We start from the raw sequence: 26,875 nt of genomic DNA, 5'->3' as shown, positions 1-26,875 counted from the left end.
AAGCTACTAGTGTTATGCTATCTTGCTAATTACTTGAACCAATGAAAAAATGACAATTATAATACATACTTTAAAAGATAAATGAGCATTATGTACATCTAATGAGTGTTACCTGCACAGAAAAATGGACATTACGTCGACTGAAAATTTAAAGCTATGTTATACAGAAAAATGAGCATTCCTTCTCGTGAAAATATAGTATTGCCTCGAATGAAAATTAAGCTTAACTTCGGATTAAAAATGAGCATGACGACTGGAAAATAAGTGTTTTTGTACCCGACAAATAAGCATTGACTCCAATGAAATGTAAGCACTAAACTAAGGGCATTGTCTTCAATGTAAAATAGGTATTTTTTCTTCTAATGAAAAATAAGCGCCACTTTCACGGAAAAAGATTGATATTTTTATTACATAATAAACAATTCCATTAATACAAAATAGACAACACACAGAGGAATTGTAGAGCCAACACTGACAGATGGATCAGAATGCTGACAGATCACGGAAAAAATAAAGAAAAAAGTAGACGCAATAGAATTGAATTTTCCCCGAAGAGCGTATCAAATATCTAAACTAGAGCTCATATGAATAATGAAATTAGGCTACGCATGAATCGAATACACACAACTGAAGGCATAGAGACAGGACAGTTGATATGGTACATACATGAGGCGCATGGAAGAGCATAGATGGCCAAGGATATTAACTACACTTCATCTAATAGGAGGAAACGAGGAGGGCTACCAACTACACGGATTAACGAAGGTATAGCTACACTGCGAGACCGGGTAATCAATGAGGATTCCTGGAAAGACAAAAAAAAGATAGTATTGGTTATAATTATTTTTTTCCTTGTTTGCAAGCTATGGTGATATCATTTTTTTACCTTTTTATCTACATCATACTGTATAATTCCGTAAATGGTTAAACCAGAACAAAATTAGTATTCTCATTGTATAAAGCGATTTACCGAAAAACACTTACAGAATAAATTAAGACAAAGAATGTTATATAATAAAAAACTACATTAAAACGACATTGTGGATTAAAATAGTATTTCCAATGAATTTGATGAGTAAGAACGGAATATATGGGAGTGTTTTTAGTCAAAAGTTGGAGAATAAAAGAAAGGATACCAGCTACTTAATGCTTTAATTGAACTTTTATTGAAGACGCTTCGTATATAAATCCATATATGATATATGAATCCATAAGGTTATCTAAAATTGGTTAAATGAGCCAACCTTCATAGAGATAAAAAAATGCACAAGGTTTACATTACAAAAGATATGCAGCTCAATAAGATCGAAGTGAAGAAATAGCTTAATTTTTAAACCAAAAAGATTAAAAACGTTCAGTTGTTTAGAACAAAAATGTATACTTTAGGTCATTAAATCCAAATTGCTAGAGACAACCAAAAAACTTGAACTGCAAAGAAGAATCACTTTAGCATGGGGCTCTATCCACCTTCAAGAGCAACATGCCAAATTATTTGACAAAGAAGACGATCGACCAATGTGTGCTTGCAGCCATGACTTACGGCGCCGAAATGCTTTCCTCAACCCAGGCTACAGCAACCAAACTTAGAGTAGCCCAAAGAAGAATGGAAAGCTCGCTACTTGGATTGACTTTCAGAGACAGCGTTAGAAACGAAGAACTAAGAAAAAGAACATGCGTCACAGATGAAATAGCGCGCATAGCATGTCTGAAGTGGAACTGGGCGGACCATGTGGCCAAAATGAATGACGAGCCGTGGACCAAAAAAATTACAGTGTGAAGTAGCAGAGGTAGACTACCTACACGATGAACACACGACGTCAAAAGAATTTACTAAACGATATAAACTGTGGAAAAAATTCGTCCAGGGGTAGCTGAGAAACTCGACACGGTTATACGAAAACTGTCACACCTCAAAGTAAATTTTTTATGGCAAAAAGACTTTGTTAAAAAAAAATATGTTATGCATAGCTCAGTTTTTATAGCCTAGTATTTTAAATATTAGGTTGGTTCTCTAATTTACGCAGTCATTAATATGTTCAATCAGTCCAGTTAGTATGAAAATATAAACCAATCAAAATTTAGACTGCAAAAATATCAAGGCTCCATACAGTTGTGTATCTCTATGCGAACAGCCCGATAAGTATACCTCGACTTGAAAAGCTGTAAGAATAGATCATGAAAAACTTTTCAGGACATCCTTTACTCAGTGCGAAACTAAACACACCACTAGAAACATGGTAGCATACTAGAATGGAGACCATGACTTATGGTTCTAGAGAAAACTGGCGTATGACAAAAGAAGTGTTAGATCAGTTGAAAGTCAAATGGAAAAAAACTCACTCGAGCCATATAAATCATCGTGTGCGGATTGGATTTAACAATCTTTCTACAGAAAGGATAAATGACCTCTACAAAAAATAATATGTACGTACTGCAGGATGATTTTATACTTAAATATGACACAACTGCACAAGAAAACTTAAATTCCGGAGACAGTAAGCCTAATGTCATTTGTATGACTTCATAAAAACTGCTAGATAAGTGCATTAAGGGTGGTGTCTTGTTTAGGTTGAGGACAGTGTGTGTATAGATCCATTCGATAACACCTAATACGAAGCTATCACAGGAGTGATCCGGCTGAATACACGAAACAAGCTGCATGTGGATAGACAGCATGCTGAGTATGATATATGCAACGTGGCTTAGAGGGGAGTCTTACCTCCTCTCTTTTGGAATCTATGTTATTGATGAGTTGATAGCTAGACAGACATTGTGTCCTGGGCAATGCGGATAAACTGGTTAGCTTAGCCACGGCAAATTTAATGGTACAACGGGTTCTGTCTGTAGTTACAAATGTGACTTCACTTGTAGTCCTGAACATAAGCTTTACAGAAGTCCAAAATCATGAAATATAACTGAAAAAGAAGAAAGATCGTAGTTTTATGCTGGACCAGGGAACAAATAACTTTATGATACAAGTAAACCAAAAAATAATTGCAAATTGCCAAAAAAGTCTTATAATATGGCCATCTAGTTAGTATCAAACAATCGACGTGACCGGAATGAGTATTTTTATAGCAACACTATAGAAAAAACCAAAAGAGATCAATCCTGCAAGTCATGAGCTACCATTATTTAGAAGCCTTAGCTGAGGATGGTATAACGTATATTCTTGAATGTTTCTGATTAATTAAGTTTAGGACCTGGTGTGTAAGGTCTACTCGCAACAAATACATTATTATTGACATAATTATTGCGAAAATTGTTTAACGTATAGACTTCAGACGAAGAATATTGAAGAAAAAGCTAATAAATAATTTTAGACACGGCCTAGACTATAATATGTTAAATCGTTATTTTTTTTAACACATCTACGAAAAGACAAGACAGAAACAGCAAGAGGTATGCTAATATTTATGAATATAACTCATACTAACTACATTTTACTGCGTGGATCCCCATATCTTAGATGATCACATCCTCAGAATTCTATGATGCATGCTCGAACTATTTTGTAAACAACTGCAGTATCATAGTTAACAGTCATAAAAAATGTCGTTGCGAAAAAAGTAAATCTTTCAAATGCAAAACGAATTATTACTTCTTAGAAATAGTTTAGACAAATATTTGATATCTCTGAAGAGGGAAAAATAGTGGAATGTTTATATCTGATAGAAACTGAATAAGTTCAAATGTAAGGTGACTAATTATTCTCAGATAAGTCGTAAAACACCTTAGTTAATGAATCATAATGTAATAAGATCGTTTTGTAAGAAAATTCAAGGGAAATGTAGTTAGAATGATATCATATTACTATTATAGTACATCATTCAATAAGTGTCACTAATAATTAATTCATACATTTTTTTGATGGTAGTAACTTTCATACGATAAACCTAACAAAATTTGAGGCCAATCGGAATATTAGTTTAACTTACTGATGTTTAAATGGTGTTACTATTGCAATTTTTAAAATACTAGGAATAACCGAATTTTGTGAGGTATAACCCATGCTTTCCTGATGGAAAAATACAGTTTAAGCAAGGACTTGAGAAATGTTATTCAAACTGAGCTCTATCGATTTTAACTTTTTTAAGATACGAAACAGGATTTCTTGCGTCGATATGTGACACTAGAAAAATAAGAAAAAATCAATACAAAAAAAGTCTTGTTTAACTGAGACAGTGTCACAACTAAACGATCGAATTGTTTCAAAGAGAGACAAATACAATACTTGGGTCAAGTGATGAGAGGTGAAAGATATGAATTACTCCAAATCATATTGGAAGGTAAAGGGCAAAATATCAGTTGGAAGACGCCAGAACTCGTAGCTGAAAGACCTGAGGAGATGGTTTGACCCCTCATCCAAAGAAATCTATTGAAACGGCGCAATAAGAAAAAGAACGATTTGTATTGAGCTTCCACCAAAGTAAGGAGTTGTGTCGTATCGACCGAAAGTTTTCCAGTGACGGTTGTTTTGCATGAAAGTTGTTCACTGAGTCCTTACCTGTTTAATCTTATGAATGAACTGACAGAGGTAAGAGAAGGGACTCCTTGGTAAGCGCTCTTTGCGGATGATATTGTTTTAGAGGAGAGAAAATAAATTTTGGTGAAGATGAGGGGAGTGAATAAGGGCTATTGAAGAGAGAGGACTTAAGGTTAGCAGGTCGAAAACTGAGTATATGTGGTTGGGAGGAACAGGAATGGTTGGAATCATCGAATTGCTTCGGGCAAAAATAAAAACCTGCTCACAGGATACCAGCTGGTTGGTATAACTGGAAGCTAATGGGCAGGGTACTCTGTAATCTAAAAATTGATAAAGGGCTAGAAGGAAAGATACGTAGTGTAAGGTGGTGAGGTGAGGTCTGTAAAGAGAGTTCAGGAAAAGATGGAAGTTACTGAAATGAAAATGTTACTGTGGATGTTGGGTAAGACTACAAGGGGCAAGAAGAAGAAGGAAGGTGCTAGAATACAGAGCATTGATGAAATTGTATCGCAAAAAAGTCTAATTAACGGTAAATCCTAGAAGATACCATAATGTGGTAATGTCTGGTAGTTAGAAAGAAAGACGTACGAATAATACTCGCAATGAAAGCAATGATTCTGGTTAATTTATTTTTTATTAGATGAGGACGAGATAGTATTTGATAAACGGGGGCATTGTTTTGCAATATTTAACTAGTCGAATATTGGCATAATAAGATTTGAAGAACTGGTTCCGGAACGTAAACTCTGAGTGTTATCAAACGGAGAACATGCAACATATAACCATAAATAAATTACTTAAAAGGGTTGAATATGTGAGATGACAACATATTTATATGTCTAATAAAAATTTTTGTGTATAGAAATTTTAAAGTAAGTAACTTTCTGGGAGTAGTCTCCCAAAAAAGCATTAAAAATGGTACTGATGACGAAATGTAAAAAATCTAAAACTATAGAATTTCTAAGAACTTAAATTAAACCGAAAAAAGTGGGAAATAGCTACTAATAGAAATCACTAACTAGTTATAAAAAATGCAGTAGTATTATTAACTGAGAAGCTAATAAAAATTAATCTGCGAATATAAAAATATTTTATGTGCAAACCATTTATACGCCACTCTTTTCAGAGATTTCTCTAATTTAACAATCCTTATTTTTTATAGCCAACAATCGATACAAGAATTTTAAAAGGTTATTGACCTGACGGATATTTTAACGAAAGGAATTCTAAAAATGTGACGTACAAAGTGACCTAGTCAGGAATCTAGGCCGCAGACTTCTATACAATAAAAAGAGTTTGGTGAATTAACAGTTATACTGTGGGAAATTAATCACAAATCATCATCGAGGGAGAATGTAGTCCAGACAAGCGGGGCACATATGTACGTAGTTCTTCGTGAACGGCTGTTTTCAATGGAAAATATAGTGCAGTCAGCATATGCAACTTAACAGGGGATCACGTAAATAAAAACTTTACGATGTGGTATTTGCAAATATTTACTGTGCAACACACCTGAAAATCTCCAGCAGATTAGTATTCTTCAAAACTATATCCTGTTTAAATTATTAATGGCACAGTTTTTAATAATTCCCAACGTATTGTCATAAACCAGTGACGAATAATTTCATAATTAATTGAAACTGTAATTTTACTAGGCTAATAATGTGAGTACATGTTGCCAATTCAAGCATATCATCTCCAGCTTCTAGTCCTCCATGGACATGAAGCAATACATGAAGAACTAGGCTTTGGAATTGGACTTTGGAATTAAAAATGGAGATGATATGCTTGAATTAGCAATAGCATCAGATATGCCGACTATTAATACATTCTTTAAAAGAGTTAACTCCCCCACTCTCAAATACATTATTTCACGACAGGAAAAAAAGATATACATACATAAATGAAGGACTGCAAGATAACAGTTAGAGACACTGTGATCCAACAACATCAGTTACTTGTGCTGGACATTGGAGTAAAAAAGCGAAGTAAACCAAAATATCGGAGAAGACCACAAAAACTTAAGTGTTGGATGTTAAAAGAAGAGAAAGAAGATGTATTAAGGACAAGAATAGTAGAAAAAATGTGTTGAAACATGAAAGGAAGTACTAATACAATTTGGAGGAAGATAGTCCATATATTTATTGCTACTGAAATATTTGGAAAACGTCAGAAGTTTCGGAATAAAGAGACCTTCTTCTTTTTGCGCCGTCTCCTTTCGAAGGTTGGCGATCCAAATGGCAAATGTAGCTTTTGAAACTGCTACATGAAAGGTATTTCAGCACAAGTTGTGGCATCTTCCGACTGATCTTTTGCCCTGAACTTTACCTTTCAAAATGATTTGGAGTAATTCATATCTTTCATTTCTCAACACATGACCCAAGTATTGTATTTTTCTATTTTTAATTATGCTGAGTAATTCTTTTTGTTTACTTATGCCCCGAAGTACCTCACCATAGATAACTTTTTGTATCCATGGCAGAGACCTGGTGGTGGCCAAATAAAGTTACAAAAAAAATAAAAGAGAAAATGATATAAAGAGTGGCATATACGATCAACTTGATACCAAGGAAGAAAATAAATAAATAAATTATATATATATATATATATATATATATATATATATATATATATATATATATATATATATATAATAGCCAGAGCAAAGAAAGCAACATATTTTAATAATATATGTATCAGAGATGAAAATAATAAAATATTAATTCATGAAAAGGATGTCAAGAAGAGATGGAAAAAGTACTTTGGCAGTTTATTAAATGAAAAATTGGACAGAAAATTAGTTGTGCTAACGAATACACTAACAGCAATGGTAACCAAAACAACAAACAAGGTGGCTAAAAGGTTTATTTATTATGAAAGTTGAACAAATGCCAGACGAATTGAGAAGCAGTATATTTCACCAAGGCTCGGTGCTTGGTCCATATTTATTCTCATTAGGATTGGATCAGATAACAGCGAAACCACAGGGTAACATTCCCCAGTGCTTAATGTATGTTGATAATGTAGTGTTAGTAGAAAATAGGAAACACAAAGCGACTTGCTACAAAAACTGGAACAGGGCAGACAAGCTATTAAGAAAAAAGATTTAAAGCAGAGTAGGACAAAAACAGAGTCTTTAGAAGGTTCATTTAAAGATGAGAGTTACAACAAATAAATTGATATCTTTAGTTGGTGAAATCATTTTAAAAAGTAACAAGGATCGGTATTACAAAGTAATGGAGAAATAAATGGGAGATGGATGCAGTAGAATTAGGATTGGACGCATGAAGTATAAGAAAGCGAGTGGTGAGTTGTGTGACAGAAAAATTTCAATGAAGCTGAAGGAAAAATTCTATAAAACAGCCAGCTAAATGTACGGAACTAAACGTTGAGCAATTAAAAAGAAAGAGGACTAACGGACGCATGTGGAGGAAATGAGTGCTTAGACGGATGAGTGAAGTGACAAAGAAGGATAAAACGAAGAATGGTCATATTAGGGGAATGAGGATACTATGGCATTAATAAACATGGCTTGGTCATGTTCAATGTGAGACGTGAATCAACCAATAGGAAGAATTGCTGATCTGAGATGCTGATCAAAGAAGCCATAATTGTTTACCGTTAGTCTCGTAAAAATGCAAAATAAAGAAAAGGCTGGTAAATCGCCCTCGCAAATTATATTGTTAATTTTTTTCCATCCTTCTTTTTTCCCTTCTCGATCACTGTATTCTTCAGAAGATATCCCGGATCACCATACGGCTTTTAACTTTCCGAATTAATTTTTTGGCATCAAAAGTAATTTTAAAAACGTTGGGTGATAAGTGCGTGGAGACGACTAAAGGCAGCCACATTCATTTTCCTTCAGAATACCCACTCGCTATGGCCGCGGGCAGCCAACGGGCTGTGCAATAGGTGCCTTCCAGAGACTATCACACCCATGGATTCTTGGCTGCCTAGTGCGCGGGCTCTTGTAAACCGTCGGGGTTTGAGTGACTGCCGCAGCCAGGCTGCCCAATGCGCGGGTCCCTAAAATAACTTTGTATTTGGTAGATTGAAATATTTGTGGAAAATGTGATCAAAATTCCGAAATTGCATTATAGAGATTATCGAATAGTAAATGGATTACAAAATGTTTTTTCCGAGAATTGTCTACCACGGACCAGGTTGAGATAGCAAGAGTCTTGAGCAGAATCAACAAAGCATAAGCAATCTACCAACCCCTTTATATTTAGTCAACTTTAAGCATGATGTCAACCATTAAGAAATAAAGTATAAAAATGAAAAAATTTGTGACACAAATTTAATCTGTTAATCTGTCTGTTAATACGTTTACTTTAAACAATGGCAATCACCACAGATTCTCATTAAACATATACTTTTGCATGAAGTGTACAAACATAACAAACCATCTATTTGTGATATCGTCTTCTATCCTTTAGGCCGACAACTTGTTCATTTCAAAATCCATAAAATGCCGTGATTTCCGTTATTTATCTGCTCCTTTTTTAATCTATAAACAATCTACCCTGCGTATTCTTACTCTATATTATAGCAACGCAATGAACATGCCTTTCGTAGTGACGGGATATTGCTGCTTACCTGATTTTTAAATTTCTTTGCCACCTGCGATTTTGCAGCTGGTAAATAATGTTCTTCATTTGTCGTACATGCACCTGGATCTTACATTTTGATGAATATCAGTCGTTATTTCTACATGGAAATCTGAATGAAAAGTAAGAGGGGCTTTTAAAACCGAAAAAAAAAAACTCCGTTATATCAAGATCTTTTAGATCAAACAATTTAGACTGTTTTGCCATTCTAATTAAAATGTGTTAAAAAATAGAGTTGTTATTGAACGATTGATGACAAGAGAAAGTCTTAATAGTCCAGGGTAATAAGGACTTTGTCGTGACACTTAAAAAGCCAGGGTACTGAAATATTGTTTTGATGTATGATACTAACTTATACAAACATATTCTAACCATTTCCTGCATAAAATTTATTGATAGTTTTGATCTATAATCAAATTAGTGTGAAAAAATTGGCGTTTTTATTTTATCATTGAAAAACATAAGGTTTTGAAGGTTTATTGGCGTAACCATCTTTTAGAGCATAAGAAAAGCTTCAAAATGACGATTTGCAAAAATTTATATACCTAAAGTAGTTCAGGGTGATATAGTGAATCGGATGAAACACTATTTCTTTTCCCGGTACATATATTTCTCTGTAAATCTAAATGCTGACAGTATATTATCATTTATGTAGCGAGCACGTTGTGAAAACCAGCCCCGTTTTAAAAATCGTAAGTAATTTGTGCAAAACTGTTTTCAGTGCTTAATAATTTTTATACAATGTATACAAAAACAGCGCCGCTGTTTCAAAGTCCAATTTTTTTTATTGGTTTGGTCCGATTTGCTTTGGTTTGATGAGCCTGAATGAAGCATCAAAGGAGTTTGGTCTTCGATGGTCAACGCTGAAGATAAGATTAGCAAAGGGGTACTTTAGAAAAATGCCTTCAGGTGGGCCGCCTGTCTTAACACAAGAAAGAAGATGGTAAAACATATAAGATTAGAAAAATTCGGATTTATACCGACTAGAACAGAAGTACGTATCATGGCATACAAACTGGCAAAGAAATGTAATCTGTATCACAAGTTTAACCGTGAAAAGGAAATTGCTGGAATGGATTGGCTACATTTATTCTTAAAACAAAATCCAGAACTCTCAATCCGCAGATTGAAAGGAGTTTCACAGGCATGATCAAGGGGTTTAAACAAGAAAAATGTTGTAAACTACTTTTCAGTGCTACAGAATATATTAATAGAGCACAACTCCTTGATACCGGGAAATATATGTAACGTAGGTAAATCCGGACTTTAACTAAATAATAGACCAGGTTATGTGTTGGTAACAAATGGATCTAAGAGCGTAGCTGCAATAACATCCGGTGAAAGCATATCTGTAATCCCTTGCTGCAATGGAGAGTGTTTGTTTTTACCTCCAGCATGTGAAGGGAAAAAATGAAAAAGCCGAACATAAGGAACCATTTTGCACCGAGGAAGCCTGAGGAAATAGTCGTGCTCATTTTTAACAGACATAGCTTCCATTGCAGCAGTGTGAGAGTTTGCAGAGGAAAATAACATAGTTTTGCTCTGTCTACCCACTTCACCTAAAATAGACCTACTTGTGACAGCAAACCACTAACTCATCAGAAAAACCAACAACAGAAGTAGATAAACAGCAGGAACATGAACGCAGGCAAACTTTATTACACCTGGGCTGTGCGGAAAATTTACAAGAAATCATGTATTCTTCATCAGAAGCACAAGATCTGACTTTAACAGTGGCAACAGAATAATGTCAAACAACCCCTGGGAAACTCCTGGGAAAGAAGAATTCTAGAGCTCTAGCTAAGATTTTGTGAATTCTCCAGAAAATATCGCCAACCTACGAATCAAAAAACGACAAAACAAAACAATTGTGTCAGTGAAGAGTGGACCAAATGCTAAAAGTAAGGCCAAAGAAAAAATAGTAACCAAAGAGATTACCTAAGGAAATACCAAAACCAAGCAACGTAAGAAACAAAAAGCGTGTACGACTGACATCCAATCCGACTCATCGCTGGATATCCACGTGGACGTGGATTGGATAAAATATATTATAGCTGCCACCTTTGGCTGCACAAAGACTGTTCAAAAAAATATGAATCCATGTGTGATATATGTGGTAAAAAGCAGGAGTAGAAGCAAGTAAATTCACAATTTCACCAGAAGTGCCGAGATTTACCCTATTTGTTGTTTAGATGAATGCAAAAAGGAGCAAAATTTTATTTATAACTATTGCAAAAACTGTTCTCGAGGCTTTAAAATTTTCCTTAGAGTTGGGTCTTGTAATGTTTAATATGAGATAAAAATTTCAAAGCAAATCATTGAATTGTTTAAATTTTATTCCATTTGTTTATCCCAGAAAGCTCTTTTTTGCAATACCGTAAGTCAAAAACAAATGTAGTTAGAACAATTTTGCGGTTAAATAAAACAGTAAGTCTTCTTCTTTCAAAAGAGTAAAATAATTGAAGAAAAAAATATTTATTATTGAAAAACAATTTTACAAAAAATATTAATTTTTTAGTCATAAATAAATAGAATAACTATTGTGTTATTGTTCGTAACATAATTATTCTTACATATTCGAAAATCGTATATTGTTTAAAGATTTAAAAAAAATTGACCTGGGTCAATTAGGGCCAAAGTTAGGCAATTTTTTTTTAAATTCACAGCTTATTTGTTTATAACAATTAAGGAATGTACTTTGCGCCATTTTAATATTGAATATTTAGTTTATGTTTATGTAAAAAAATGTTAGTTCAATTTGCACTTCAGGAGAGACCTAGGTCAACTTCAAAAATGAAGTACAAACGCCGACCTATTGGAGGGGCAAGGGAGGGAAGTATTTTATTCGTGCACTTCAAAAATAATATAAAATCTTCAGTCACTTATATCTCCGAAACGGCTCGATGGATTTTATTGTTTTTTTTAATATATCTACTTTGTAGGTACTTTACGAATATTTAATTTGTTTTTTAGTACTGTTTGTGTGTTCTGCTATATTCAGCACTAGTTTCCTATTTGTATCTTTCAGTATTCCCGGTTTTTTTTTTCTATTGTTGTCAGTTAATTCTTTAATTTTGTGTGTGTGTGTGTGTGTTAAAACTATCAGTTCTTTTGTGGTATGCTACTATGTCTGCGCATTGTTCTTTTAATCATTCTTCATTTGTTTGCACTATTTTGTATTCTATTTGGTTGGTGCGTCATTCAGTCAAGTCATTTTCTTTTTGTATCTGGTTGGTGCCAAAATTTCTTTTTGACCTTTATCTATTTGTCCTTTTTTCGTATGGGAATTATCAGGTTGTTTTCAGATTTGACTAGAATCAGTCTAGTTTGCCATGCCTTGCAGTAATTGTACTAGCCATTCTTTTCCGACTTTTACAAACTCCTTTACCGTTTTTGATTTAACTCCATCAGCACCGCAGCCTTTCCTGTATTAATTATTTTTGAAGCATCTTCTATAACTTTCATGCTTATCTCTTCGGGTTCTTGGTATTTTTCGTCCCTTTTTTTTTTAATTTTTGTGTTAAATTTCGACTGTTCATAAAATTTATTTGTGTAATAATCTCTCAATATTATCCATGATTCATGTTATGGTACACCAGAACTAGCTTTTATTCGTTGTGTATTTTTCGTTTATTTAATTTCCGAATTATTTTACCCTTTTTATTTTTTTTTCAATGTTTTGGATTTATGTACCTTATCTTGTTTGCTTTTGATGTTGTTTTATCTGCTCTTCTTTATCTCTTTCTATAAGCATGTCTGCCATTACTAGTCAATCTTCTGTTCCTAGACTTGCTTCTTTTGTGTTTGGATATACTTGATTTTAGTCCTCATCTTGTGTATCTGTCTTCCAGTGGATGTTCCCAGAAAGTGTTCCCTGTCAATAGGTCGTTGCTAGTACCGAATTCTAGTGTTTTTCTTCCACTTCAGTTTATGATATTCCTCTCCGTATTCCCTAATACTGTTTAAGATGTCCGTTTGGATCTTTTCCTACATTTCTGTTCCAATCTACCATATAGCAAATAGTAACATCTCTAATCACCTTAATTTAAAAAAAATAGGTAAAATATAAACAACAAAAACTTTGAATGTGGCATTACAGATAATAAAAAACATATAAAAATTTTACTTCAAACTGGGTTAACCGAGGTATAAACAGTATTAGAAAACATTATGGAGGATGTACGATATATTATTATGTAGATATCTTAAAAATGAGTTTAAAATCACTAAAGTCAACCAGACATAAAGGTGACCTTTATCTATTTCGTACGGGAATTATCAGGTTGTTTTCAGATTTGACTAGAATCAGTCTAGTTTGCCATGCCCTGCAGTAATTGTACTAGCCATTCTTTTCCGTCTGTTACAAACTGCTTTACCGTTTTTGATTCAACTTAATCAGCACCGCAGCCTTTCCTGTATTAATTATTTTTGAAGCATCTTCTATAACTTTCATGCTTATCTCTTCGGGTTCTTGGTATTTTTCGTCCCTTTTTTTAATTTTTGTGTTAAATTTAGACTGTTCATAAAATTTATCTGTGTAATAATCTCTCAATATTTTCCATGATTCATAATGTTATGGTACACCAGAACTAGCTTTTATTCGTTGTGTATTTTTCGTTTATTTAATTTCCGAATTATTTTGCCCTTTTTATTTTTTTTTTTTCAATGTTTTGGATTTATGTACCTTATCTTGTTTGCTTTTGATGTTGTTTTATCTGCTCTTCTTTATCTCTTTCTATCAGCATGTCTGCCATTACTAGTCAATCTTCTGCTTCTTTTGTGTTTGGATATACTTGATTTTAGTCCTCATCTTGTGTATCTGTCTTCCAGTGGATGTTCCCAGAAAGTGTTCCCTGTCAATAGGTCGTTGCTAGTACCGAACTCTAGTGTTTTTCTTCCACTTCAGTTCATGATATTCCTCTCCGTATTCCCTAATACTGTTTAAGATGCCCGTTTGGATCTTTTCCTACATTTCTGTTCCAATCTACCATATAGCAAATAGTAACATCTCTAATCACCTTAATTTAAAAAAATAGGTAAAATATAAACAACAAAAACTTTGAATGTGGCATTACAGATAATAAAAAATATATATAAAAATTTTACTTCAAACTAGATTAACCGAGGTATAAACAGTATTAGAAAACATTATGGAGGATGTACGATATATTATTATGTAGATACCTTTAAAATGTGTTTAAAATCACTAAAGTCAACCAGACATAAAGGATACAAGGAAGACTTGGTTTAAGTTATTATAACTTTCAAATTGAAACAAAACAATACAATTTAAAAATTTGAAGCAAATGGATTAATTTTGTTACTACTCAAATTAAACAAAAAATGATTGATTAAGGCATTAAGAAAAAAAAACTATTCAAAATTTTGAAGTACACAATTTTGATAAAACTATTTCTAAAACTGTGTCCCTAATCGTAAAGAAAGTAGGGGTCATTGATCTATATATTTATAAAAAGAGGGTGCCAACCCTCATTTCTACCGCTTTAAAAAGAACTGTTTTAATATTCAATTAACCTTAACAATCAAATCTGTCTTGGAAGTGAGATGAAAGACCTTCGTGATAATTTTAGACCATTTTAAAGGGGAAGTATGATATGATATTATTTTAGGAATGAAGGCAACTGTTCCTTTTTAATCACGAGATTTTTAATGTGTCTGTAGATCATGTTTCATAGTAATGTTTAATAATATTAGATAGGGCAATAATATTAGAAAAAAAATTGATGAATTAATGTGCAATATAATTCGAAAAAAAAAAGATCATAAAATTGATTCGTTAGTCATTTATAATTGGTTAGAATGTACATGGGCAATGAACCTAAGTGCTATGAGTAAGTTGGAGGCCTTCGAAATGTGGGTACTTAAAAGACTCCTGAAAATATCGCGGACAGACCATGACTCTGACGAGGCAGTATTGCGTAAAATCGGAAACGATGACACAGAACTTCTTAACATTATCAACAAGCGCAAAACCAGTTATATAGGACATGTGTACCGAAGAAGACATTACGAGCTTTAAGGTTGTTGATGGAGGGGAAATTGAATAAAGCAGAGGTCCTGGTAGAAGATGTTCGTGGTTGAAAACATCAGAGAGTGGACGGGTCCCAAAACTTAATTCTTATTGAGAGCCGTATATTATAGAGAAAAATTTGTCAGAATTTTTGCCCATCTTAAGAAATGAAGACTGCACTCTTAAGAAAAAGAAACAGCTAATCAGGACGTTTTTATGGGTACGATATGGGTTGCTGCAATTAATTCTACAGGGAAAGGTAGAAGGAAAACGAGGACCAGGAAGACGAAGAAGAGCATCAACTGATGCCAAATTGAGAGAAAATAGGTTGAGATGGTTACGGCATTTCATGGCATATAAAGTGTTGTCCAACGTATTGTACAAAAGACTCCTCCCCTACGCCGAACAAATAGTGGGAGGATATCAGTGCGGTTTCGGTCCTAATAAATCAACAACGGACCAGATATTTACAGTGAGGCAGATCCTTGAAAAAACCCTAGAGTTCGGCGTCGACACCCACCACATATTTGTTGACTTCAAAGCCGCATACGACTCCGTTAATAGAAATAAACTTCTACTTGCTATGGTAGAATTTAGCATTCCGTTTGATCTTGTCCGGTTAACTGAACTTACACTTACAGGTGCAGAGAGCATGGTAAAAATCCAAAACGATCTTTCAAGACCCTTCCATTGCAAAAATGGACTAAGACAGGGTGATGGACTATCGTGTCTCCTATTTAACCTGGCATTAGAAAAAATAATTCGAGAGTCGCAGATTACTACAAATGGTACTATCTTTAACAAATCAGTACAAATTGTCGGATACGCAGATGACATAGACATCATAGGTAGGTCCACAGAATCTCTGACTGAAACATTTCGGTCGTTAAGAGCATCTTCACACAGAATGGGACTAAATATAAATGTTCAAAAGACCAAATATATGTGTTGCACTAGGTCAAGCAACCCGACACCTACACGAATAATAATTGATGACCTAGAACTAGAAGGTGTTGACACCTCCATATACTTAGGGTCGCTGCTAACCAAAGATAACAACGTCAGTGAAGAAATCAAAAGAAGAATAGTGCTCGCCAATAAGTGTTACTATGGCTTAAGAAGACAGATGGCCTCAAAAATGCCTAGAAAAATTAAACTGACTGTATACAAAACACTAATAAGACCAGTGCTAACATATGGTTTAGAAACTTGGACACTAACACAGAATGACCAAGAATTGCTCAAACGTTTTGAGCGAAAAAATACTAAGACGAATATATGGAGGCATAAAAGAACAAGGTTTGTGGCCCAGGTGTTACAATTTTGAGTTGTATAGAAGATTTGGAGAACCTGACGTTGTAAAATTCATTAAGGTAGCACGCCTCAGATGGATAGGTCATGTAATCAGACGAGAGGAAGATGCCATAGTCAGAAGAGTTTTTAACCGAAGAGGGCCGATCGGACAACGAAGAAGAGGAAGACCGAGACTTAGGCACCAAGACAACCTAGAAAATGATTTGAAGTCTATCGGAATTAGAGCATGGAGAAGACTTGCCAGAGACAGGGGCGAATGGAGGATTGTTCTGAAGAAGGCTTTGGCTCATAAAGAGCTGTAACGCCACTGATGATGATGATGATGGTTACGGCATTTCAAAATTGAAATATTAATCTTCTAATAGGTTTCTTGAGAAAGCATATGTTAGAATATGTTTGACCTCAAAATGACCTATCATAAAGAACTGCCGGGGTTTAAAGTGGGTTTAAAGTTTCTGGAAACGGGAGAGGAAAAAGAAAAAAAACTTTGTGGGAGAGGGCTTAGACAGGTCATTTCTACGCGGGGGACTGATATTGTTATAACCCAAGACGAGGAAATGTAATTGGAAAAGCCAAATGTGCATAATAGGGAAAATGTCAAACATAATGATCAATGTCAAACATCATTTTGTTTTTGTTACGTTAGAAAGAAAATTCTTTTGATAGTTAAGTTTTATCCGTCTCAATCATAAAACAATATAAACCTATTATACTGTTAAATAAAATATTTAAAATGGTATTGTCAGTACTTTGAGGTACGTTTCTGTGACGACTTAATTGAGGACCGTTCATTTGATTATCCGACATCAAACTTTTCAGATGTACAAGGACCTGTATTTAACATTAAAGAAAATTTTAATTTTAATATAACTCAATGAAGAGGGGTGAACATTAACCTATAGATATTTTTAGATGGCATTAAGCCATTATTCATTCCAATGAAAATTAGTATGTTTAACAAATTCGACGAAAGCAAACAAGTTAAATATCGTAAGATCTAGGAATAGTTGTAAGGAATGTGGATCCATGAGCAAGTAGCTTGCTCAAACAAAAGAAAAGGTCAAAGAATAAATGAGAAAATTGGTTAGAAATATATGGAAACATTAAAAATACCGAAAACCATCTGCAACACAACGCCCAAATGGACATTCAAGATGATAAATTGAAGAAACTTCAAAACTTTCAACAATAGAAAATCAAACTCCATTACTAAATGGGATACTAAAATATACCAATGGTAAACTAGTGTTAAATAACTACTGACGAAAAATTAAAAAGATGGACAAAATACATCAATGAGTTTTTCAAAGACAATATAACAGAACAGATGAAAGTAGAAAAAAGCCCAGTAGAAAACTTAAAATGCATAAATGAGACCTTACGACATTTTGCTTCAACCCTAAAAATAAAAACGTTAAAGACTGTGGTGAATACAGAACAAAATATCATTAAAAGTCATAATCTCAAATTATTCTTAAACATAATACTTGGTCGTATGAACAAAAAACTGGAAGAAGGGATAGTCAGTTTGGGTTTAGAAACCAATTACGAGCCAGGAAGTCGTTATTTGCTTTTATTATATTAGTTCAAAGATACGTGGATATAAATGTAGATGTGCATCTTTGTTACGTTGATTTTGAAAAATCAAAAAGAAGGAGTGTCATGGTTGAAAAATTTAAGGGACTCTCAAGGCTACTCAGAGTAGCGGTACATAGAATAAATATAGTGATGATAGTATTCAATCTCCTATTGGGAGACCGCACTTTAAGAATGACACTGTAGAATTAAATAAAAAAGAAATCGTTGGTGAATATTTATTTTTGACAATAGACCACAATCGTATTTTTTTATACTCAATATTGTCATAGTCGTGTCATAGTTAGTTAACAATAACAAGCTAAGAAATAAAGGCAATTATGTTCAAAAACATACTTTTGTAGGTAAATTACATTTACCAAAATTTAAGAAATATGTGTTATTGTATTATTATAGTTTATTGGGTGTATCAAAAGGACGTAGAGCTACGTTGTTGCAATTACCATCTTACATTTAGCAGCTTAACTCCACCATTCAAATAATCTGCGTTTAAATGTTGAAGCTATTCACCAACTACTTGACTCAATATCAAAAATTTCATCTGAAAATTTGGCAAAAATCTACAAGCCATGTCCCAGCAGAGGAAGAAAAATTCCGAAAACTTTATATGGACAATAAAAGAAACAAAAGAACTAATCTAATCAGAAGAGAACGAAATATTTATTTAGGTATGGTAATGTAAACCCTTGTTCTCCGCTACTGAATCGTGTAATTCTGGCTTAAAGTCTTAAGGCTTGATCATTTGCATCTTATGTTGTCGAGATGTCATATAATTTTTTTGCTTTGAACAGTCCTTTGATAAACCGTTGTAATTTTCTGCTATAAATAAATACTGCTATCATTCATTTCCAAATAGAGTATAGAAAAATACTGAAAAATGAATAAAATCCAAAACTATTAGTTAAACAACGACTCAATGGGCATTAGGAATAAGAACACGAAGAATCCCAAATTATAGTGATTTGTGAACAAAATGGAATCAAATTAAGAAGAATATTGGGCAAATATTAAAACTTGAGACATTGGTCACACCAAAATCGTATTTTTTTTTAAATACACATTTTTGAATTTCTGTAACATATTTCGCACAGAATCATAAAAAGTGGGTAATACTATGAAATATTCAATTGATAATAAAAGTCGACGAGACCCACCCCAGTTAAAATAATTTTCGAAAAATGTAGAATTAAATAATGAAGAAACCAATAATTTTATAGACATTTCTGGATCAAAACTACACATTATTTTTAAAAAGATATCCAGACTTTGGAATTTCTAGAATATATTCCGTACCAAATCATGAATATTTTGTCAAATAATCCATTGGTAACACAGGGGTGATAATTAAAAAACTTTCAAAATTATTTACAACTACAAGTTACAACAAAAATCAAGTGGTTTTATTTTTTACAAAATGATAAGATCTTCAATAGAGACCCAAAATATCAACAAATAGTTTTAAAGTCTCTTAAACATCCCAATAAAGAAATCTACTTATAAAAAAGAACATAGAGACATACCTATCAGCTCAATCAACAAATGTTTCACATCCGGGTTAACAATTTCCTTTCACAATCAAATTTCGAGTTTTCTAGCTGGCCAGACTAAAATATGCTAATTGTCGTATTATCGAAAAGTATAAATTTGCAGACCGAAGACACCGTTAGTCAAGATTCGTCTAATAAAAATAATGAATGGAGCGAACCGAAATCCAAAGGTTTAATGAACTGGCGGTCTACAAAAAATTCGCCAATGACTAAGTAGGTATATGTAATTCGGCGATTTCTCCTTAAGGGAGCCCCAACGAGCTAGACGTTAGTCGGTCCCCCACATCCATTACATTAGATACACATTTTGGGTTACTTAGACCTTCTACTGTAGACTTTCTTAGATCTCAGACATAAAACACGTTCAGCTACTTCCTGTATCCGTTTGAAAAAATTGTTAAAAACTTTTCTCCTAATTAGCTTTAAATAAAGATGATAAAAGCACAACTGATAACCTAATTCAAAAATACCATGACACATTTTTTTGTCGGCGAACATAGATATCGCGCACAGTTCGGAATTTATATTATTTAAATGCGACACAAAATATTCTTGTAAAGATACTTTGAGCGTACTTATTTCCCGCAAAAATTTCAAAATATAATACGCAGTACAAATTATAGGTAATACGCACCTTTGCCGAGTTCTATCCCACAGAAAATGCGTAGTTGTGTGTCCTCTATAGGGTAGAAATTCCAGATCACAAGAACGACGAACACACTATATTACAAGACTGCTTAGTAGCGACTGTTTTCTTCACTCACTGTATTGCATAGTAACCAACCAAATTCCTAATAATATACATACACCGTGCGCGCGACAGAGATAGACTCTCGCTATCGTTACGTCAGCGCACTTGCGCAGACCATCCTTACTCCACCTCTCGCAGTGGTGAATCTTGATTTTGCACCCTTTTACCGCCAATATTATTTGTCGACCTTACAAAAGTTGTTTTTGGGGTAGTACAAAGCTTATGCAAAAATCCCAGCACCAAAAAGTACGGATTTTTTATGTGGGAATGTCGAAAATTTGCGACAGAAAGTTCGCAAGTCGGAGGTGTTTCGCAAAATGGCCGCTATCTAATTTCGCAGTTATAATTTGTTATTGCAAAATTTTTTAAAACAATACAAACACTTACACCCATGTATTAGGGCCAGATTTGTCAAATTAAGCGTAATTAGTAATAAAAAATAGCGAAAATCATGTTAAACTTAGTCTAGAAGTTCTCGAAGTCGGTATCTAGGAGTTTGCTCTATTTAGGACCACACCAATTGTTTATATAATATTTAACTAGACTTTTAGAGCTAAAATGTCATGTACACACTTTGTTACATCGATAAAGTATTCAATGGTCACAAAATTTCGCCAATATCTAACTAGAAATGCAAATCTAGTTCAAATGAAGCAAGTCATATTAGCAGTATAAAACAGGTCTCCAACCCTCAAAAATGACAACTTTTGTTAACAATTTTAATAAAAATACGATAATTGTACCTTTATTTATTGATATTGTCTTAAAATGTTTCAATTTTCCTTTTTTTTCCCTATTTAGAACACTGATTTTTAATATATCTACATCTGTGTAGTATTTTCCTATAAAGAAATTAGCAAAGACATGAAAGTAAGGGCAATAAGTGACTTTTTATTTATTATATTCTATAATTGTTGACTTTTCTTGTAACTGCCGTCCTTTTTTTAAATATTAATTAAATATTTCAAATTTTTAAAAGAAAACATTTCCATGTTTAACTCTGAGAGCTTCACGTTAGAACTAAAAGAGGCAATAAGGCATTTGTAGTTTGTTAACTATGCAGTAGATAAATATGTTTAGCAAAAATTGTTATTAACTTCAACATTTTCGAATTTTCAATATTATACGCCTGAAAATCTTTTTATAATATTGCCTCTTTCATTCCCAATCTATATTTTTTTGTCTGTCCTCTTAGATGGCCGTAGACAAATAATTTTTTAACTCAATCCAAATCTATCCTACGATCTAAACTCTTCTAGTTATTATCTTCTATAAAAGACTATAAAAGTTAACCTTTTACTTTTTTTGCTATCACTAGATTTGATTATATAGTAACCCAAATCGTAAGCCATGTTTAACAACAAAATCAGAGATTCAGCACACGATATTGTAGATATTCTATTGAAAATACATATTAGTGAATATAAAAATTAAACTAAACAATGAGTACTTAGCCCAAATAATCATAAAACAAGTCAAAAAAATCCTCATGGTTAAAATACGTCTCCGAAATAAACGCGTACTCCAATGAGTGAAGTTTGGAAAAGAGTACAGAAAATCTCCGGTTTAAAGTATTTTTCATCAACAATTATCACTCTTAAAATAAATAATACTACAATTGTGTTCTTTACAAGACATTGCTAGAACTCTTGCTTCCACCTTTGAACAACATTCCTTTAAAACTGTAACATTAAATTTAGGGATTACAAGCTAGACAAAGAACGCACCATCTTGTCTCTAGAAGAATCCCATGAAAACTATCTATCCAAACCTCTTACTATTATAGAAGTAATAAGTTCCTTACAGGATATGATAGACTCAAGCCCAGGACCCGACAATATCTCTGTTATGTTCCTAAAGCAACTATCAATCTTAGCAAAACAACATCTACTGCAAATTTTCAATCATATTTGGCAACATCGGCAATATCCGTCTATATGGGCAAAAACCACAATTCTATCGTTTATAAAAACCAGAAAGCCTCGACTTAAAAAAAATCATACACACCCATCTCTCAATGCCTGGCTTATGTGGACAAAGGAAAACTATTTTTTTCTTACCAGAGCAAAAAGGGCTTCAGATGTAATCGATCAACAATTCACAATATTGTAGATTTACAAAGATATGTCCACGAAGCATTAGCAATGAATCAAATGTGCATAGCTACTTTCTTCGATTTAAAGAGAGCCTTCCTTACGTGTTGGAGATACATCATTAAAAAATTGCACGCATACAATATTCAAGAACACTACTTAGCCTATATCGAAAATTGTTATTAAGTTCAATATTTTCGAATTTTCAATATTATACGCCTAAAAATCTTTTTATAATATTGCTTCTTTCATTCCCAATCTATATTTTTTGTCTGTCATCTTAGATGGCCGAAGACAAATATTTTTTTAGCTCAAGCCAAATCTATTCAACGATGTAAAATCTTCTAGTTATTATCTTCTATAAAAGGCTATAAAAGTTACCCTTTAACTTTTTTTACCATCACTAGATTTGATTATATAGTAAACCAAATCGTAAGCCGTGTTTAACAAGAAAATCAGAGATTCAGCACACGATATTGTAGATATTCTATTGAAATATAAAATACATATTAGTGAATATAAAAATTAAACTAAACAATGAGTACTTAGCCCAATTAATCCCAAACAATCTCAGACGTGTTTCACTGTAACATCCAACATTCGACTCCGCGGTTAGTAGATATTGTTAATTGCAACACCTCTTTACTAGAGTTCTCCAAAAAATACACCAACACAGTACTACAAAAAAAAACTAAAAGAGATTCTTGAACGAGACTACCCTAACTGCACAAACATCTTCACCGAAGCCTCTAAATCTAATGATGGCATTGGTTGTGCATTTTTTAGTCCAACGTGGTGCAACCCTCTTAAATATTTCAAAACCTGTTTCTTGCCGACTCGCTTAGCTCTCTTCTTACAATGTAGCATCTGTATCCCAAACATCCTTTAGAAAAGCTAATAAAAACTGAACTACAAATTGTCCAAGAGAAAAACACAAGTTCTAAATTTATACGAGTCCCAGCGATGAAGATGCAGATATAAGTGCTCGTGATGTAGCAACAAGTGCTGAATCTGAATTACTGCGCGAAAGTGTATCTATGTATAAAGATCTCAAAATGTTTTTAAAACAATAAGTAATTGGTCAGTGGTAGCGCGAATGGTTTCTGTCGCAATCTAAACTAAAATCGCTAAAACCAGATACACGACAGTGAAAAACTAGTGATAGTACACGGTTTATTCAAACGGTTCTCAAGCGCCTACGTATAGGACACACTAAGATCACACACTCATATCTACTTTTGGGCAGTAAACGCCCCCTTGTGCGGGAGCTACGCCTCTTACCGTCAATCATTTGGTAATTGAGTGTTCAAAATAACAAATAACGTTCAATAAACAATCTACCAAACACTCTACTAGCTCTATTAGGAGAAAACTGTCCAGTAAAAAACGTATCCTTCAACGTCCAAACGGCCTTCATATTACTGCGCAGCTTATTATACAAGATCACGTCATTTATCTTTTTATCACGTATATACTTATTTCTGTTCCAGAAGTTCGCATTCTTTGTATTTGAAAAGTATTCCTTTGACTAGTATAATAATCATGTACATATTCAATCAGTGTTAGGGCAACATTTATAAGTACTTGAGAAAGCTTACATTTATGATTAATACACAAACTTACATAGTATACATTGATTCAATATTGAATTTTTATCTTCATAATCAGATACGAGGAAATTATCTTTATTTCACCATTTTTTACCCATTGTTTAATTACCCATTATGATCTTTGAAAAACGTAAAAAACATTCTTTTGTTTCCAGCTGGATAAGGAATATTGGAGTTACTTTTACATGTAGCTATGCTACAAATGTTACCGCCACTCATTTAAAAAATATGTCATTGTAATAACATACAAAACTACATAATAATTGTTAGACTAACATTTATATCACGGTTACGAAAACACACTTCATAAGGCTTTATTGTCTTTGTATAGTATTCACATACGTATCTGTTAATATAGTCCTTATACACTTCAAAACAACAAACTTTAACCAAATACACGATATTACAAGAAAATTCCACAAAAATATACTCTCGTGCGACCTATGACAACCAGACAACCTAATTTAGAAATCTTGAGTAAAGTTGATTGTTTTTTCGAATAGCCAAATTAGCTCCGTTTAGGCTGGTTGTCGTGTCGACCTCGCGCACTTCAAAATCGTGACGCTCAGAACAGCTTATCACATCTTCACATAATATATCACATGATATATTTTCTATATTGAATAGTAAATATTCAGATTAAAATTACTTTATATTATGTATTTAGTGCATGCAATATTAAATATTTTTGAATTAAAGAATAGAATTTTCAATTTAAAGGGTGGGGTATAAAATATTAAATGTAAAATAAACTCAAAAAAGTTTATTCATTAATTTATTATTAATATTATAATTAATATTAACACTATTCTTTAATTTTTAATTAATATTCATTAATTTTTCGTTTTTTATTTATATTATTTATAATTTGACTGTCGTCATCCTTTAATATTACATCCAAAATATCAATATCCTCACTATCATTCAGATCATCATTTTCATCACAATTAACAATCGGAGAATTATCGCAGCTATCTCCGTTCTAATTTTCGCATATTCGTGTCCATTTTAGACCATGTTTGCAACAACCACACTGTTTGCACGCAGATTCTAATGTAAATTTACATGATAACTCTCTCACAGCTCAGGAGGAAGCATTTTTTCGTTAGATTTGATAGGTTCTAATCAGTTTTCACCCTTTTGCCAACCAAAATGCAACGAATCAAGATTATTTTAGAGCCAAACTTGTATTTGATAATAAGCTCTCAAACAATGCTCATAAGCAGCATTTTCTGTTGGCGGCAAATATAATCAACCAAAAAGAGGATCTGTTTAGAACTTAAACAATTGATAGACAATTTTTTTCTTTTTGCTGATGATACCAGTATTACCTGGAGGAACTCTAATATTGCAACTCTTCATGCAATTATAACTTCTGATCTACTTAAAATAAAAACCTGGTCCGACTCTAATTTACTCTCTTTTAACGTGGATAAGACAGTAGCATTATCCTATAAAGGAGCTCTTCAACCCTTGCTTCTTAATAATAGCCGAATCAGTATCGTTGATTCTGTCAAATTTCTTGGTATTTTTAAAGACAGCAACCTTAAATGGTCCCTTCATATCGATTTGTTAACTAAGAAACTAGTCTCAGCCTGCTATGCAAAAAGATCTGTGTCGAAAGAAATCAATTTAGCATCTTCCAAAATAACATAATTTTCTTTGTTCCAGTCTCATCTTCGATATGGCTTTCTTTTTTGGGTTTCTAGTACAGCTGCCCAATCTTATGTTATTTTTAAATTACAAAAAAGAGCAATACGGTATCTTTTTGGCCTCAGTAGAATAACACATTGAGAAGCTACTTCAAAAATCACGGGATTTTAACTCTTCCCCCTTTATATATTTTAGAAACTGTTTGCTTAATTCGCAAACACGTACATGTTATTCCAGCAAGACCTAATCATGACTTCTTCTTCTTCACGTGCCATCTCCTCTAAGAATGTTGGCAACCATCATGGCAATTCGCACTTTCGATACCGCTGCTCTAAAGAGGTCAGCAGAAGTGCAGTTAAACCAAGCTCTCAAATTGTTTAACCAGGAGATGCGTTTTCTTCCGCGACTCCTTTTACCCTGTATTCTTCCTTGTATTATTAATTGCAACAAGTTATAACGCTCGCCCCTCATGACATGTCCCAGATATTGCAGTTTTCTGACTTTAATTGTATTTAAAACATATTTATCTTTTCCCATTCTTCTCAACACCTCGACATTCGTGACTCTATCCACCCAACTTATTCTTAATATCCTTCTGTAGTCTGTAGGCCCATAACTCGAATGCTTCTAATCTGTACGAAACATCTTTCTTTAATGTCCAAGCCTCTAACCCATAAAATAATACGGAGAACACGTAGCATCTCAGATGTCTTACCTTTAAAGAAATTGAAATGTCCCTGCTGCAGAGTACTTTTTTCAGTTTGTTGAAAGAATTTCTTGCCTGTCCTATTCTTGCCTTAATCTCTTTTGTGTACTCATTATTTTCGTTAATTATTGTACCCAGATATTTATATTTTTTAACTTTTTTAATTTGTTCTCCATGTATTGTTATGTTTTCTTGGCGCTGTTGGGCTTTTGTAATTACCATAAATTGAGTCTATTTTGTGTTTTGGGGACAGTCCGTTTTCTTCACTGACTTCTACCATTCTGTCAACCATTTGTTGTAAATCCTCAAGACATTCCGCTAATAAAATAGTGTCGTCGGCAAACCGTATATTATTGATTGATCGGCCATTTACTTTTATTCCCATAGTTAGTTCTTCTAGTGCTTCCTGGATTATTTCCTCTATTGAATACAAATTGAACAAAGTAGGATACAGGACACAGCCCTCCCTGACGCCCCT

The 26,875-nt window shown here is 33.4% G+C and overlaps 1 long non-coding RNA gene across 1 annotated transcript in view; it reads right to left on the bottom strand.

Moving 5' to 3' along the window:
- The window catches only part of LOC140446260 (uncharacterized), a 161,303-nt gene extending 140,963 nt beyond the window's left edge, over nucleotides 1-20,340 (bottom strand). The window contains exon 1 of the long non-coding RNA XR_011951480.1: nucleotides 20,219-20,340. This is a non-coding gene — a long non-coding RNA (uncharacterized lncRNA). The remainder of the gene's footprint in view (nucleotides 1-20,218) is intronic.
- Between the last annotated feature and the right edge of the window lie 6,535 nt (nucleotides 20,341-26,875).

Source organism: Diabrotica undecimpunctata, chromosome 7 (assembly GCF_040954645.1).
Source record: "Diabrotica undecimpunctata isolate CICGRU chromosome 7, icDiaUnde3, whole genome shotgun sequence".
Classification (NCBI taxonomy): Eukaryota; Metazoa; Arthropoda; class Insecta; order Coleoptera; family Chrysomelidae; genus Diabrotica; species Diabrotica undecimpunctata.
Note: the sequence above shows the minus strand (reverse complement) of the source record. Positions and strands in the feature narration are given on the sequence as shown.